Below are 15,558 nucleotides of genomic sequence, written 5' to 3' on the forward strand. Positions count from 1 at the left end.
GGAATAGCATTTTAATAGCAGGAAACTTTCCCAAAATGAATCCATTACAACCTTGCTTAATAAGGGTGTACCAGTTGTGGATTATAAAGTAATCCGATGCTGTTCATCTGAAGATGATCACCTGCCACTTATTAGCTTGTCCAGTCATGGCTCCTGACACTTTCTTCTCAGTCCCACATAGTACCTTCTCCAAAACTGACAATATGATCCATCACAAAACAGGCCTCAACAAATACAAGAAGACTGAATTAATCCCTTGCATCCTATGAGATCACTAAACACTAAGAATGGTCTTCAATAACAACAAGAACAACCAAAGACCCACATATACATGGTAGCTCAGGAATGATTTACTCGAGGAGAACTTGTTCAAGAAAGAAATAAAGAAAAAATTAAAGACACTTTTGAATTTAATGAAAATGAAGCCATAACTTGGGAACACAAAAAAGAAATGCTAAGAGGAAAACTCATAGCTCTGAGAGCCTCCACAAAGAAACAATTGCTATGATCCACTAGCAGTTTGACAGAACACCTGAAATCTCAGAACCAATACAAATCCAAATACACCAAGAGGACTAAACAGCAGGAAATAATCAAACTCCAGACTGAAATCAACCAAGTAGAAACAAAAGGAATTATATAAAGAATCAACAAAACCAGGAGCTGGTTCTTTGAAAAATCCAGAAATAGGCAAATCCTTAGTATTCAAATTAAAAATAACAAAATCAGAATTGAAATAGAGATATAACCATAGAAAATGAGAAAACTCGAAAAATTATCAGATCCTACTATAAAAGCCTATGCTTAAAAAAACGGGAAAGTAAGGAATAAATGGATAATTTTCTATTCAGATACAAGTTACCAAAGTTGAATCAGGATCAGATAAACCATGTAAATACTCCCATAACTCATAAAGTAGTAGAAGCAGTCATTAAATATCTCCCAAACAAAGATCCCAGGACTGGAAAGGTTTAGTACAGAATTCTCTCAGACCTTCACAGAATACCTAATACCAATATTCTCCAAACTATTCAACAATCTAGAAATAGAAGAAACACTACACAATTCTTTCTCTGATGCCATAGTTATGCTTATAACTAAAGCAAACAAAGACCCATCAAAAAAAGAGAATTTCAGACCAATTTATTCATGAATATCCCTGCAAATATTCTCAGTAAATTTCTTTCAAACCAAATCCAAGAACACATCAAAACAATCATCCATCATGATCAAGTAGGCTTCATCCTGGAGATACTGGGATTGTTTAATATACAGAACCTGATCACTAATCAAACTAATCCCACTATAAAAACAAATTCAAAGAAAAGAAAACAATTAATTATCTCATTAGATGCTGAGAAAGCATTTTACAGTTAAAAGTCTTGGAAATATCTTAAATTCAAGGACCATACTGAAGCACAGTAAAAGCAATATACAGCAAACCAGTAGCCAGCATCAAACTAAATGGAGAGAAATTTAATGCAATCCCACTAAAATCAGGAACTAGACAAGGACACCACTCTTTCCCTACTTTTCAATATAGTATTCGAAGTCCTAGCCAGAGTAATTAGACAACAAATGACCCATAGCTTTCTGGTACTAAACCAATATTCAAAGACTGTACATGGACAGAACTATGGCTTCAAATGTATATGTGGTAGAGGATGGCTTTGTTGGATATCAATGGAAGGAGAGGCTCTTAGGCCTACCAAAGCTGGAACCCCCAGTGTAGGGGAATGTCACGGGTGCTGGGAAAGTGAGTGGTTGGTGAGGGGAACACTTTTATAGAAGAACTGGTTGGGGAAAGGATAGGAGTCTTATGACTGGAAAACTAGAAAGGTGAATAATATTTGAAATTAAACAAAATATTCCATTTTTATAAAAGGAAAAATAAAATTTTAACCAACTGAACAGCCAAAGAGGAATCTCAATCCCACTTGAACGGGAGAAGAAATGAACCTCAGGAGGGAAGAGTGAGGGGCCTGTGTGAGAAAGGAGTCAGTAAGGGAGAGGGGAACATGTTCAAGTGTTGGTAGGGAATTTGACTGAAGTCTTGAGTGCCAGCAGAATGAATGTAAAGAGTCAACCTCATGAACTAAAAGTTTGGAGGTGGGGGTGGCTCTAGAATATTCCAGAGACCTGAGATGTAAGAGACTATCAGGACTCAGTGAAATGTCCAGGAGTAGGTAGAGGGAACTTGTAGAGGCTAACTCCATGACGAAGAGAGAGCATCAAGTGAGGGATAAGGTTGTCATCCACAAATCAAAACTCTGACCCATATTTGTTGCTGTCTGAAAGAATTTAAGGGACAAAACCAGAGAGGAGCCTGAGCAAAAGGAATTCCAGTGTCCCGCGATATCTGGGAACCAGATTAAGTAGAGGCCCCCAAGGCCTGACACAATTACTCATGCTTTGTCATGTTCACAAAACGGACCTGACATGACTGCATTAGCAAAGAAAAAACAAGCAGCTGAAAGAGTCAGATGCAGACATTTACACTCAGCCAATGAACAGAAGCTGCTAAGCCCTGTGGTTGAATTGGGGAAAAGCTGAGGAAGCTGAGTAGGGGAGCAACGCAGTCGGAGGACCAGCAGTGTTAACTAACCTGGACCTCAGTGATTTTTCAGACACTGAGCCATCAATGCGGCATCATGCACCAGCTAATATGAGGCCTCTAAGATTGGAGTGCTGGTTCTGGACACAACAAGAGAAGATGCACTTAACCCTCAAGACACTTGAGTTCCCAGGTAGTGGAGAGGTCTGGTAGACTGAGGGTGGAGTGGGAGACAGCTTCATTCACTTGGGAATGTGGGGAGAAGGTATGGGATGTAGAACAGAATATGGGCTTTGAGAGGAATGAAATCTGAACTCTAAAATTTTATTAAGTAAAATTTTAAAAGAGAAAATATAAACTATAATAAACACTTTCTTCCCCAACTTGCTTTTTTTCCTCCTTGGTCATGGTATTTCATAAAAGTAATGGAAACTCTGGCTAAGACACAGTATTATGGGCAAAATTGTGCAAATGCTAGTTAGAGAAGTATGACATCTCTGTGGAGTCAAGTTAGTTTATCTGATTCAAACTTCCTTATTCAGAGATAGCAACTAACAGAGAATTTCTAAGACTAAGTTTATTATCATGCCGTAGTGAACATTTTTAACCAAACCATTATGGGATCTGTGATATCCAAAAAGAAATCAAGAGACTGGGAATACTAAAAGGAATGAATCTTGTTTAAACATTCTTGGAAGAAATGAAATTCATATCTATTAGATTACCATAAAGGGATTGATGCTTTGGATTGTGGCCTGCTACCAAACACAATCCATATTCTCTTTTATTACTTTCAAAGTAATAATAGTTTAATTAATAAGATGTGAACTTAACTCCAAAGATATTACAGTATGTATGGGTGTATTTTGTTTACTACATTTATTATAAAAATAATTTGTGTAAGAATGTCAATTGGAATTGCTTGGAAAAGTTCCTTGAGTTTACAGATAATGGTTTTACTTAAATGAGATTTTCTCTAGCAGTGAATTCCATTTGTTTATATCATGGTTCCTTCTACATATACTGATGGAAATGACAATAGTTAGATTATTTCAGAAACACCTGGATAAAATTTCACTTACCTAAGGAAATGCTTATTGAAGAAGTGCAGCAATTTTCTTTCTCACTACTGATGTACTTTCTTCATGTACATTGCTATTGGCTTCTGGAAAAAGAAAGCAAAATTCATTTTTTAATGTCTCAAGTTACCAAAGTACTTTAGAAAAAAGTCTATCTTGTCTTATAAAGGAGATATTTATCTAATGCTAAATAAGAGTAAAAAGAATAGCTTTTGGGTTCTTTTTTAACTGTCCTACAAGAAATAAAATAAAATTCTCTTAATATACCATTTTTGTATAGTGCTCAGCATCTCTGGTGTGTGTCTCTCACTCCCTCTCTTATCCAGATCTCTTTTAATTTATGGAGCTGAGATGCCATGCATAGTAAACATCTTCATTCTCTCTCCCCCCAGGCTCCAAACCTCCTGCTTATTACCAGTGTTGAAAAAAACTTTATATTCACTGATATATGCAGGACCAGAAAATACCTGTCTTTTTGCGGTTAACTTGGCATTCTCAGGGTCCTTCCATGCAGGATACACCAAATGCTTGAGTGATATTACACCCCAAGGAGAGCCCACAGCTGATATCTCTTCAAACTAAAACTTTGTTTTTTCCAAATATCAATATTTGCTGATGCCTCTTAAAAGCTTTAACATCCTTTGTAGCCCTCCTCCCACCCAAGGTAAAAAAAAGAAGGATGGAAGCATTGGGTTTAGTGGTGGTGGCCCTGTTTAAATAGGTTCATTGGAGCAACTCCCATCTGTGTTGTCTGGATAGCAGAATTACATTACACAGTTTAGCAGAGGCAGCTTGTTCCATTAGCAAACATTTCATGAATACACTAGTAGTTCAATTTTGCAGAGTTGTCATAACAAACAGGAAAGAGCAGCAGTGGCAGAACCTAGTAGGACAGCCAGGCTTCTGTACGTAGCCTGGACAGAGAGAAGTTCTATGCTGTGATTCTCTCAGGGAATTGAAATCAGCAGAGACTCAAGATCCACAAACATTGTTGCTGCTGCTTCATTTGTTTGCCATAGTCTGTGTAGCCAACTTTCCCTTGGAAGAAATAGCATATGTTTGAAATGTTTGCTGCTGCTACAAATACATTACTGTAGCTGAGTAATCCTGTACATTATTTTCTCTTCAGAGTGATTGACACTATCCAAATCCTTTACAGTTATTGCTGCTAATTTTGAAACGGGTAATCCAATATGTGATCAGTTGAGAAAATTCAAAACAGTGTACCTGCTTTGACCATGTTTCCAATATAAAAATTTAAAAACACTTACAACCTATGAGCTGTAATGGTACTGGAAACCCTTAACAACCATCTCAATAGCAGTTACATATTCTTACTCTTGTATAAAAAATAGAATTAATTGGCAAAAGGTGATAACAATTTGTTTTTGAATGGGATAGCCTGACGGTGATTTTGGTCAAGATGATAATTATCAAAAGCATGATTTCAAGCAAGTTTATAAAATAATGTGTTTAAGATATGGAGCTCATTTGCTAATTTTCCTATCCTGTTTGGCCAAATGCACATGCCATCTAGTTGTAGGGATTAATCTGGTTTATATTGTAGAAACTCAACCTAAATATACATGTTTTTTCATGCATCTACCAGCAGGGTCACAAACCCACAGTTTTATTTCAATTGTCATCTATAAAATTCCATCCGTTACAAACAACTGTCCCATGGTTGTTGGGAATCGGTGGTAGAGTTTTTATTTTTTTTTTCTAGTTCTATGTTAAATGTAAAGATATGAAAGGTAATAAGTGTGTGGAAAAACAATTTGGAATTGTATCTTAATAATATATTTCCCTTGGATTTTACTTTGTTTTATGTTTTATTAAGAAAATTATTGAACTTGGTGACTCAAGACATCAAGTATAATACATTTTTTTTCTATTTTCTTTTTTTCGGAGCTGGGGACCGAACCAAGGGCCTTCCGCTTGCTAGGCAAGTGCTCTACTACTGAGCTAAATCCCCAACCCCATATAATACATTTTTAAAAATGATTTTAAGCAATATATTATGTGAACTTGAATTTTAACTCCAGTACTCCTGATTCTCAAGGGGACTTTTTCACACTTTTCTTTCTTGAATTTGAAAAATGAAGTGTACTTATACCTAAATCGAGTTTTAGAGGAGCAAAATGATATAATTTGAAGGAAATACTTAGAATAGATTATAGGATTAATAAATAATGATATTTGACTATATCCTCCCTAGATGGTGAAGCCCTTGAAGGAAAGCAGAAACTTCATTTTTTAATAAACCTATTTTCTAGACATGTACTGGAAACATAATAAGTAATCACTTATTTTTGGAGTAAGAGTTTGAATGAGTTAGAGTAGTACATATAATCTCCAATTGCCAAAAGTCAGATTTGTAGAACCATCATCATGTTAAAAAAGAAGAAATGAATACTCAAACAGAGTCATTTGACAATAACATCATTTTTCTCTTATTTGACTAAACCATATACATTATGCCTAGGCAATTTCTTTCAAAAGCAAAGTTTTTGGTTAGTAAAGAATGTATGTATGTATATATGTATATGTGTATACATTTGTATATGTGTATGTGTACATAGGGACACACACACACACACACACACACACACACATATATATATATATATATATATATATATATATATATATATATATATAATTGTGTATGTGTACTTAAGGGCATATGTATATATGTTTATATGTATATACGTATATACGTGTAGGTGGACACATATATATATATATATATATATATATATATATTTGTTTGTATGTGTATATGTGTTTATATATATATTTATGTAACATAAAATGCACTCTACTTTCTAACTTTATGAAACTTTTCACAGCTATACATTAGTACTCAAGACTTTTAAAAGCTGTTTCATAAATTTTGATTCATTGTAAAGTTACAGTTCAGAAAAGAGATTCAAGGTAGCTAATTAATTTTTATAATATCAAATTTCCTCATCTATTTCATAAAACACAAAGATTTAGTTTGGTAATGTGACTGTATATGGGTTTTAGCATGAGACATATCTAATTAACTTTTCCATCATGTGATGTAATTTCAGGATACTAAAGGACCTATGTGAGTTAGAAAATATAACAAATGGACTGCTATATGTGATAGATCAGAATGATAGAAAGATACATACATACATACATATTTACATACATGAAAGATCACAGATAATAAGTAGATTAATATCACATACTCAGAATCATCAATCATGAAATAATTATTAAATGTGAAATATCTTCTTATATGAAGCACTATTTTAAATGTGAATTATGTTCATATCTTAATACCTAAAGGAACATTTATCAGCCGTAATTTTAAAATAAAATGTCTATTTAACACTTCCACTCAGGTAATTAACAGAGATGAAATACTTAGATTCCTTTACATTAATCTGTCAAATTCTCCCATCATCTCGTCTTTGTTACTTAAAGGCATAACATCATACTTTGTCTCTATTTGCAAATCTTCAGCTACTTTCCACCCTGCTCTGCATTCTACCTCAAATCTTATCACTATATTTAAGTCTCTAAGAGATCCTCATGTGCTATCATGAAATTTAATCATGATCCATCATTTTTTATCTTTACTAACATTGCTCTCATACAGGTAATTATTATTTCTCTGTCACAAATGAGATCACTACCGCTTCCGTGTTTTCAGTACTATTTTCAACATCAACCATTTTATAATTGCTCTTTAATGAGATAATAAAATGATCTATTTTCCCCCAATAAATTTTCCACCAACAGTTTGTTCCATTGAATCTTTAGACAAGAAAAACAAAGTTGTTACAAAGTTCTAGTTCTACTCAGATTTAAAACAGAAAGCTGGCTATGTGACAAGAATCATAGGAAGAATACTTCTGGAAGAGAAAGCAGAGCTTGGAGAAGACCTCATGCAGAGAAGTGCTTCATGCAATTTTAAACAAAAAGTGTGAAAGACCTGAACTTGCATATTGAATATTATTTGTTGAATAATATTTACAAGTGATTCTGAGTGGACTACATAAGCATGTTTATTTATAAATCCATGGTAAATGCTAAAAAAAATGACATCGACGTGTAATAGAGCAGAAAAGGAAATAAAGTGGAAATTTGGTACAGGTTACATTATGGATGTTATCAGTTTAAACATGCTGATTTCATGTGATGAATATCACAGATATACTAACAGTATTGCATGACTCTATAGTGAAATTACACAGAGTGAGAACACTAACAATAACCTGTGACAAAAATGGCTATATTCTTTAATATTTCTTTTTGAAAACATTCATTTCAATTAAGAAAATTCAATAAAGGAACCAAAGATAACTCTTTTCATCTTTTGCATATCCAATCTTTAAACAGACAGGAGTATACTGGATGAATTTTCTTCCAGCATTTTGCTACTCCAGTTATTATTAATTTAAAACAATATGCAGATCAGGGTGTCATACTTGTGGGTATTGGCTACTAAGACCCAGTAATCTCCTCAGAAGGACATCCATATAAAGGAATCTAAAATAATTTCCATTTAAATATTAAAAATCTTAAATATGAAGACTGCTTATCATTTTCACAATACATACACCATTTGTAATTACTTCAGTTTTACGTATCAGTATCAGTCACTCTACCTCTCTTATTTTGATATATGACAAGCTTAACAAAGAGCAGACCCTGTGTTTCTCAGCATGCCTCACATTTCACCCATTTTCCACTGCATCTGGGCCATATTACAATCAATATAATTAATATTTTCAAGTAAATGATAATGGGATACAAATGCATATTTTGATATTTCCTACAGTAAAACAAGTAAAAAGATCCAATAAAAGAATAGGTACAGAATTTGTTTATATGAAAACAGTAGGTTAATAATACCTTATAATATCCACCCTAATTCATATTGAGTCAGTGCTGAAGTATATGTGTCAATGTTTATGAAAAGATTAAATATCTTTTATGTATCTTTCTAAAAACAATTGGACATAGTCAATAAAAAAGTGTCAGGCTCAGAAAAGGTTTAGAAATAATTAAAATAAGTTCCAAAAAATATTCTAAAAGACAGTTATACAGCATATAAGTTTAATTCTCAGGCTCCATAACTAGATAATATAGTACTGAGCAATTGTATTCAATTTGCACATACAATTTTAATTTACATAGGAAATAAATGTTTAAAATCTCAAAAGCTATATTTATTCAACAGTAAGATTTCAGAAGTGTAAGTTTATTCTTTTTTTTCATTTTCATTAAATAGGGTATTTCTCATTTGTATTTCAAATGTTTTTATCTTTCCTGGGTTCCTCTTCATCACCCCTAGTCTCTCCCACTCCCTCATTTTAGTGATTGTCTCCTCCACATGGACACTCCCTTCCTTACTGTCCCAGACAACCAAATATCCAAACTTTTAAAATGGGTTAGAGAGCTAAACCAAGAATCCTTAACTGATGTAACTCAATATCTGAGAAACATATCAAGAAATGTTCAACATCCAGAGTTATGAGAAAAAAGGAAATCAAAATGAAACAGAGATTCTACATTACACCAATCAGAATGACTAAGATAAAAAACTGATGCGGTAGCAGAGTGGTCTAGGATGTAGACAAAGTGGATCACTCCTCCACTGCTGGTGGGATTAGTAGCTCTATAGCCACTTTGGATATCAAGGTGGAGGGTCAGAGAAAATTGCAAATAGCTTTACTGAAGACCCAGCTTTACCACTCACTTCAACACATATACCCACACTTGATCCACATATAACAAGGACATGTGCTTGAACATGTTCAAAGCAGTCTTACTCATATTAGTCAAATGCTGGAACCAATCGTGAAATATGTCATCCCCACTGAGGAATAAATAGAGAACGTGTGCTATAATAAAACAAAGGAACACGACTCAGGTATTAAAAATGAGGACCCCAAGAACACTGTACACAAAGGGAAGAAACTGGAAAATAGTGAAGTAACAGAGTACGAAAAGGTCATATCATGGAATGTACTTAGGGACAATTGGATGTTAGCCACAAAGTTAAGAATACCCAGTATTCAAATCCTTTATCACATGGAGGGTAACATGAAAGAAATCCAATTATGGATGCTTGCAACAAACTTAGAAGGCAGAGGGATGAAGGGACCTAGGTAGAGGTAGAGAAGGATAGACAAAGTGGGGAGGGGGATAGCAACAATGAAAAGAGACAAGAGAGAAATCCAGAGGAAAAGTGGAATAAATAACAATAATCATCAATGGTGGGTGGTGACCTTGGGTATCCCCAGGAAAGTCCCAGATTTCAGGAATGCAAAAGGCTCCTATACAACTACTGGGATGATAGTAGTTTAAATACTAAGCAGCAAAGAGATAGAACAACTAGAGACTGCCTCTTGTAGCTACACATGACCCAAGTGAAGGGATGGTGCTACCCATGCAGCTCAAAATTTTTAACCTATAAATATGCAAGGCCTAAAAAAAAGTAAAAGAAAAGAGCAGAGAATGAAGAAAGCCCCTTCAGAGACTACCTCACCATAAGAATCATTTCATCCACAGACCTTAAATCCTCGCACTATTCCTGATGTCAAGATGTGCTTGCAGATAAGACCCTAATATGTCTGTCCTCTGAGGGGCTCTGCCATCACCTGACTGAGACAGATGCTGATACAGCTAAACATTTGACAGAAAACTGACAGCCACATAAGATGAGTTAGTCTAATGCCTAAAGGATCTTAAGGGGATTGGAAACAAATATGAAACACAAGAGTATCAATTAAGTTTATCCTTCAGAGTCTCAGGAAATTTACCAACGAGAGTGTACTTGGCCAGTACATGGTTACTGCTATATAGATAGCAAAGCATATGGAGAAGACAACTGTCCAATCTTTAATCTCTGGAAAGGAAGGCAATCGGTCTTGTGGAAATGTCATATCCAGAGAAGGGGGATGTTAGATGGCTAAAGTGAAGTGGGCATGTAGATGGAGGAGCACCATCATAGAAACAAACAGCATCGGAAAGGCTTGGGGGATTCAAGAAAGAAAGAAGAGTTTGGGAAATGACTTTGAAATGTAAACAAATACATAGATTATTTTGCACTTCCAATGTTTATAATATAAGATATGTATGTTTCCAACAGAGATGTTCACATCTCTCTCCTTAATGACTATACAGTCAGTATTTGTAACATAGGTTTACTGAAAGTTGAAATCCAAAATTGTTGTGACTTACTTATTATTCGAATTTCACATAGATAAACCCATTCAATATTTTATCTTCTGCCCTTGTAACTATAGCAAATATTTAGTTACTTGATAGAAAATTTAAAAAAAAAATTGTCTTTCTACTCCATTAGTTTTCCATTCAATGCCTCAAATGTCTCTCAATTTAACTGTATGTACTACATTCCCTTCCTTGTTGCTCTTTTCCCTGTCTCTTCACAGTTGATATTCCTGTTCCTGACTGTGTCCTTCAGCAATACATAAGTACACTTGCACTTCTCAAAATATATACAGTCTGTTTCACTAGACTCTTACACAAAATGATCATACAGATACACAGTTTAGAGAATTAACATTCAGATTAAAGTGAATATGTAACTCATTTTTTACTTTTTGATCTGGATTAACTCATCTAGGATGGCATTCACAAGAGGAATTCTGATTTATTTTCATTGATATTGGGTTTAAAATACTTGTGCATTATATACTTCCTACCTTGGATTAGTCCGGCATACCACACACAGCACAGAACAAATCAATTAATTGTAGGATATGTGCATGTATGTGTCTAGGTCATTCCACAGTAACTCATGCTAAATGTTTGAGAAGCAAATCTGTTCAAAGATAGAATGACCTCCCTTTTTTGCATGTTTCTTAAACATACCAAATCACCTCACATTGCACCAATTATTTATACCTCTGGGCTACAGATTAAATTCATTATATCTACCATTAATCTCTCCATAGGGATTAAGAGCTTATTGATAAATAATTTTGTAGTCTTTAGATTAGAATTTTGTCCCAAAACTCATTAACTATTTATTGTTCTGTAAATTCAAACCTAAGTGGTATTTCGGAAATTTGAGTTTCATGGTCAGACTTCGTCAGCTAAATGCACTCTGTCCATTGTTGGCAAGTTCAAGCTATGCTTCCTGAATGTCATGTTTGCTGTGACTACCTAGTTGTACAGTCATGGGATACGCAAGTGAGTTCTCATATAGTTTTCTCAATACTAAATTGATCTGATCAGAATCTGTGAAGTGACGAATCAATCTCTTTGTGCTGAATGTAGGTTGCCAAACTCCCTCTGGATAATTTTTGAATAGCATCTTGTACTTATGCATATACTTTTTAGGTGGTTTCTCATTATCTATTAACACTCCACATAGATCTGGAGCATTATATTATTGTAAGTTTCCAAGCCAAGTGATTACCTGTCCTGGATTAGAATCGTCTGTGAGTTTCTAGATCAATGTGTGTAATCCTAAGGGATTCTTCTTGATATATTATCATGTATGGATGGTGTAATATCTACAACGTTTGATACACAGCCTTTGATACACCTTCCTTCTGCCGTGTAAAATAAAATTATTTACAGCAATGGGATCCTGTAATATTTAGGCTACTACATGAATCCTTTAGTAAAATATGTCTATGCATGCTTATTCATGCCCAAAAAGATCCATGGGGAGACCCACCTGGCTAAAAATGTCAATTGCTACTCAGATGTCCACTATGTATACAGTCTGAGGAAGAGTCACTTCAGTTCAGGTGTGGAACTGAAGAATACTCAGCCATTTTCCAAACGAAAAAAAAATCAAGTGACTAAGATAAGGATTGTGGGAATGCTTTCATCTACGTAGGACATTAATTTTAGACTCACATACAAATGTGTGATGTGCAGTATTATCAACACTTTATTTCAGTAGGAATTATATACTATTGGGTATGGTCTCTCTGGACTATTGTATGATATCAATATAGTTTGCTGTGACAGATTTTCAAGTAAATATGAAATATGAGGACTCCAACAGAGTAACTCTTGCTCAAGTAATACCCTTCATGTTATTTGTGACCCTCACTGGGAACACTTACTGCTATGTATCAGTGTTCTGATTATATTTTAAGTCTTTTTTTTTGTTCTCATGCTAACTTTTGATGTTTCCTTTCTCCAATAGAATAGTTAGTCAATGAGCCTGTATACCAGACATCAGATGCAATATCAAGCATTGGTTGCAGCTTGCCCCTCTGCTGAATTCACAGCTATGAGGAAGTGTTTCTTATGAGAAGTAATTGATCTCTACAATGTAGATTATTGTTGTCTGTGTTTTTCTCTGACTTCCTCAGTACTCTTAAGGGTCATATGAGGGAAGAAATCACAATGAGAGTGAGAAGCGAACTTTCTGGATCCCAGGATAGACAAAATACACCAAAGTTTCCTTGCAAGATATAAGAACATAGTGGACAGGGTTTGTATTCAAATTAGTCAATGAAATGCTCTCCCTTTATACCCTGTATATGTACAAACATTTACACAATTGGATTGGCTTGTTAGCTATGCCTACTTACCCAGCCTGCCCAGTTTTCAGGCTGTGAAGAGGAGACTTTGTTCTCAGCAAGGGATCACCTGGTGGACAAACATCTTACTCTTGCTCACTGTTTCCCTGTTCCTCCAAGTTAAGCAGCTTCTTTCAAATGGATCTCCATTGTCCATATTATCCCTGACTTCAGGTCTGAATCTATGAGCCCAGTCAACAAGAAAATCTCCATAGCTAAGAAAAAGTAAAATTTTTCATTTTTTAATGCTGAGGTCGAGGGGCAGATATTATGGTGACTTTCTTTATTCTAAGATCTTCTTCAAACAGGGAAGGGGGAAGAACATTAGAGGAGGGTAAGTTTTGATCTATCTAGGGTTGCTTAACAATAATAGTAATAATAATAATAATAATAATAATAATAAGTAGTAGTAGTAGTAGTAGTAGTAGTAGTAGTAGTAGTAGTAGTAGTAGTTTAGACTAGGAAGTTTATTCAGCATTTAAGAACACTGCCTGTCTTTCCAAATGTTATGAGTTCAATTCCAAGTGTACTCATCGTGGCATCCAACCATTCATAATGGCAGGTGAGTCTGGTGAGTCTGACAGGTACAGTATACTCATAAAAATCAAATAAAATAAATCTTTAAAATAAATAAAAAAACAAAAGTTTACTTATCTAAGTTTAAGTTACTGTGCTTCTGTAGCTGACCAACTTTCTGTGTTCCTCTGAGGACAGAAAATGCATCTCTGTCTATTAAAATCCAGGATGAGAGCTCACACACTGCTTGCCATATCTCGTCTGTTATTCAAACACAGCTTCTGCTTTTCTGAGAAATGAAATAGCTTCCATTACACTCCTATCCTACCTTCAAGTTCTACTTTTGAGAGGCACATCAGAAAAGTGTGTTTGTGCATGAGGACGTTGGAGTTGCAGTTTCTTCTGATGTGAGAATACTGGGTTTAACACAGAGGGGTCAAGACGATCAAGGAATGACTGGGTGTAATAACTATCTTTTGTTCAAATTCTGCTGATGCCATGGGTCAGTATTCCTGGAAGTTTACCCAACTCACAGGTTTTCTTCTTGAGCTCAATAGTCAGTTTCTCCTACTTCTTAATCTGCTGAACATGCTCATTGATGGTGGAAGGTTGGCATGATGCCTTCCCAGCAGACCCTGTAGATAAACACAAGGGAACATGCATATTAATGGCCCAGTCACAGGAGAGACCATTCTGAGTCCCCCAACAAAGCATGAGGAAAGGGGAAATCTACAGACACTTTGAAGCACTGAGAGAGTAAGAAAGCTCTTTTCAAGTTGGACCTATTAGCTACTCTCCTGCCTCCAACGATGATTGCTAGACATATGCAGGTAAGTTCTGTAGTCCATAGTTCTTAGGACCACCAAGCCCTAATCATGTATGTTCAAGAAAAATGACTCTGAAATCTTGATACATTTCCAGGGGAGTATCCCTCTCTCTCTCTCCTTGTCACAACATGTCAATGAATGTACAATAATCGTCTGTAGATGAAGTCCTATACTCTACCCTGAGAGTCGAAGATTTATCTGTGTGGCTCCTATTGGATATCTTTCTCATTCAGAGTGAAATTAAGGAACTCATAGCAAACTAACTGCATGCTTGTCAATTTCTGGCTGTCTGCCAAATATTCATCAGATATTCTTGACGCTTGGTCCCTTCTTTAAAAGTCCAGATGTTTCAGACCATAAGTCCTGCTCCTAGAAGGTCTGACCCAAGCACAGCTTCTCCAGGAAGTTCCCCAGTACTGGCTCAGGGCTTACTCTCTCTGCTTTACACCAGATTATTTATTTTGCACTTTTATAACAAGAAAGAAGTCCTAATATCATTTTTTTCTCTCTCTCATCTCTCCATGCACTCTGTTTTTCCTGTAAATAACTCGATAATCCTAGAAAACATGTCTGTGTCTAAAACAATAAGCATTAACAAAATACCACAAGGGCAGCTTCTGTTTCCATAACACTAGTGACATCACAAAGAATACCACGGAATTCCAGGCATGCAATAGTGTACCAGAGGAGTGTCCACTTCAACAGTACATAACTATCCATTAACCAGATATTCTCCAAATCAACAAGCCAAGTTGGCCTTTCCAGTACCTTTGCTGAGACACAAGGGAAGACTTTCCATCACTCTACCTTCTAAAAATGGAGATATGACTGATTAATTGAATTTTTTCCTACCTTCATGTACAGATACTGAAGCCTAAACTTGCAAACAAAGCTCAGAAATTGTTCATCCCGACCTTACTTTGCACACTGAAAATGACAATGAAGAAAGGAAGTTGAGAACTTAGGTCAGTATGATTGTCATTTATGCAACGATTCTAAACAGTTAATCACTCTAAGCGGACATCTTC

General features: G+C 35.3%; 1 long non-coding RNA gene across 2 annotated transcripts; it reads right to left on the reverse strand.

Annotated features, from left to right (window-relative positions):
- Positions 1-3,659: 3,659 nt before the first annotated feature.
- Positions 3,660-15,101, reverse strand: LOC134484570 (uncharacterized). Of its 2 annotated transcripts, none has more exons than XR_010062038.1 (3): positions 14,237-15,040; positions 13,200-13,402; positions 3,660-3,719 (listed from the first exon to the last, which is right to left on the reverse strand). It is a non-coding gene; the product is annotated as an uncharacterized LOC134484570 (long non-coding RNA). The 2 variants fall into 2 exon arrangements; XR_010062037.1 differs by lacking the exon at positions 3,660-3,719 and having other exon boundaries at positions 12,782-13,402; positions 14,237-14,338; positions 14,709-15,101.
- Positions 15,102-15,558: the final 457 nt, after the last annotated feature.

This window comes from Rattus norvegicus (assembly GCF_036323735.1).
Source record: "Rattus norvegicus strain BN/NHsdMcwi chromosome Y unlocalized genomic scaffold, GRCr8 chrY_unlocalized_11, whole genome shotgun sequence".
Lineage (NCBI taxonomy): Eukaryota > Metazoa > Chordata > Mammalia > Rodentia > Muridae > Rattus > Rattus norvegicus.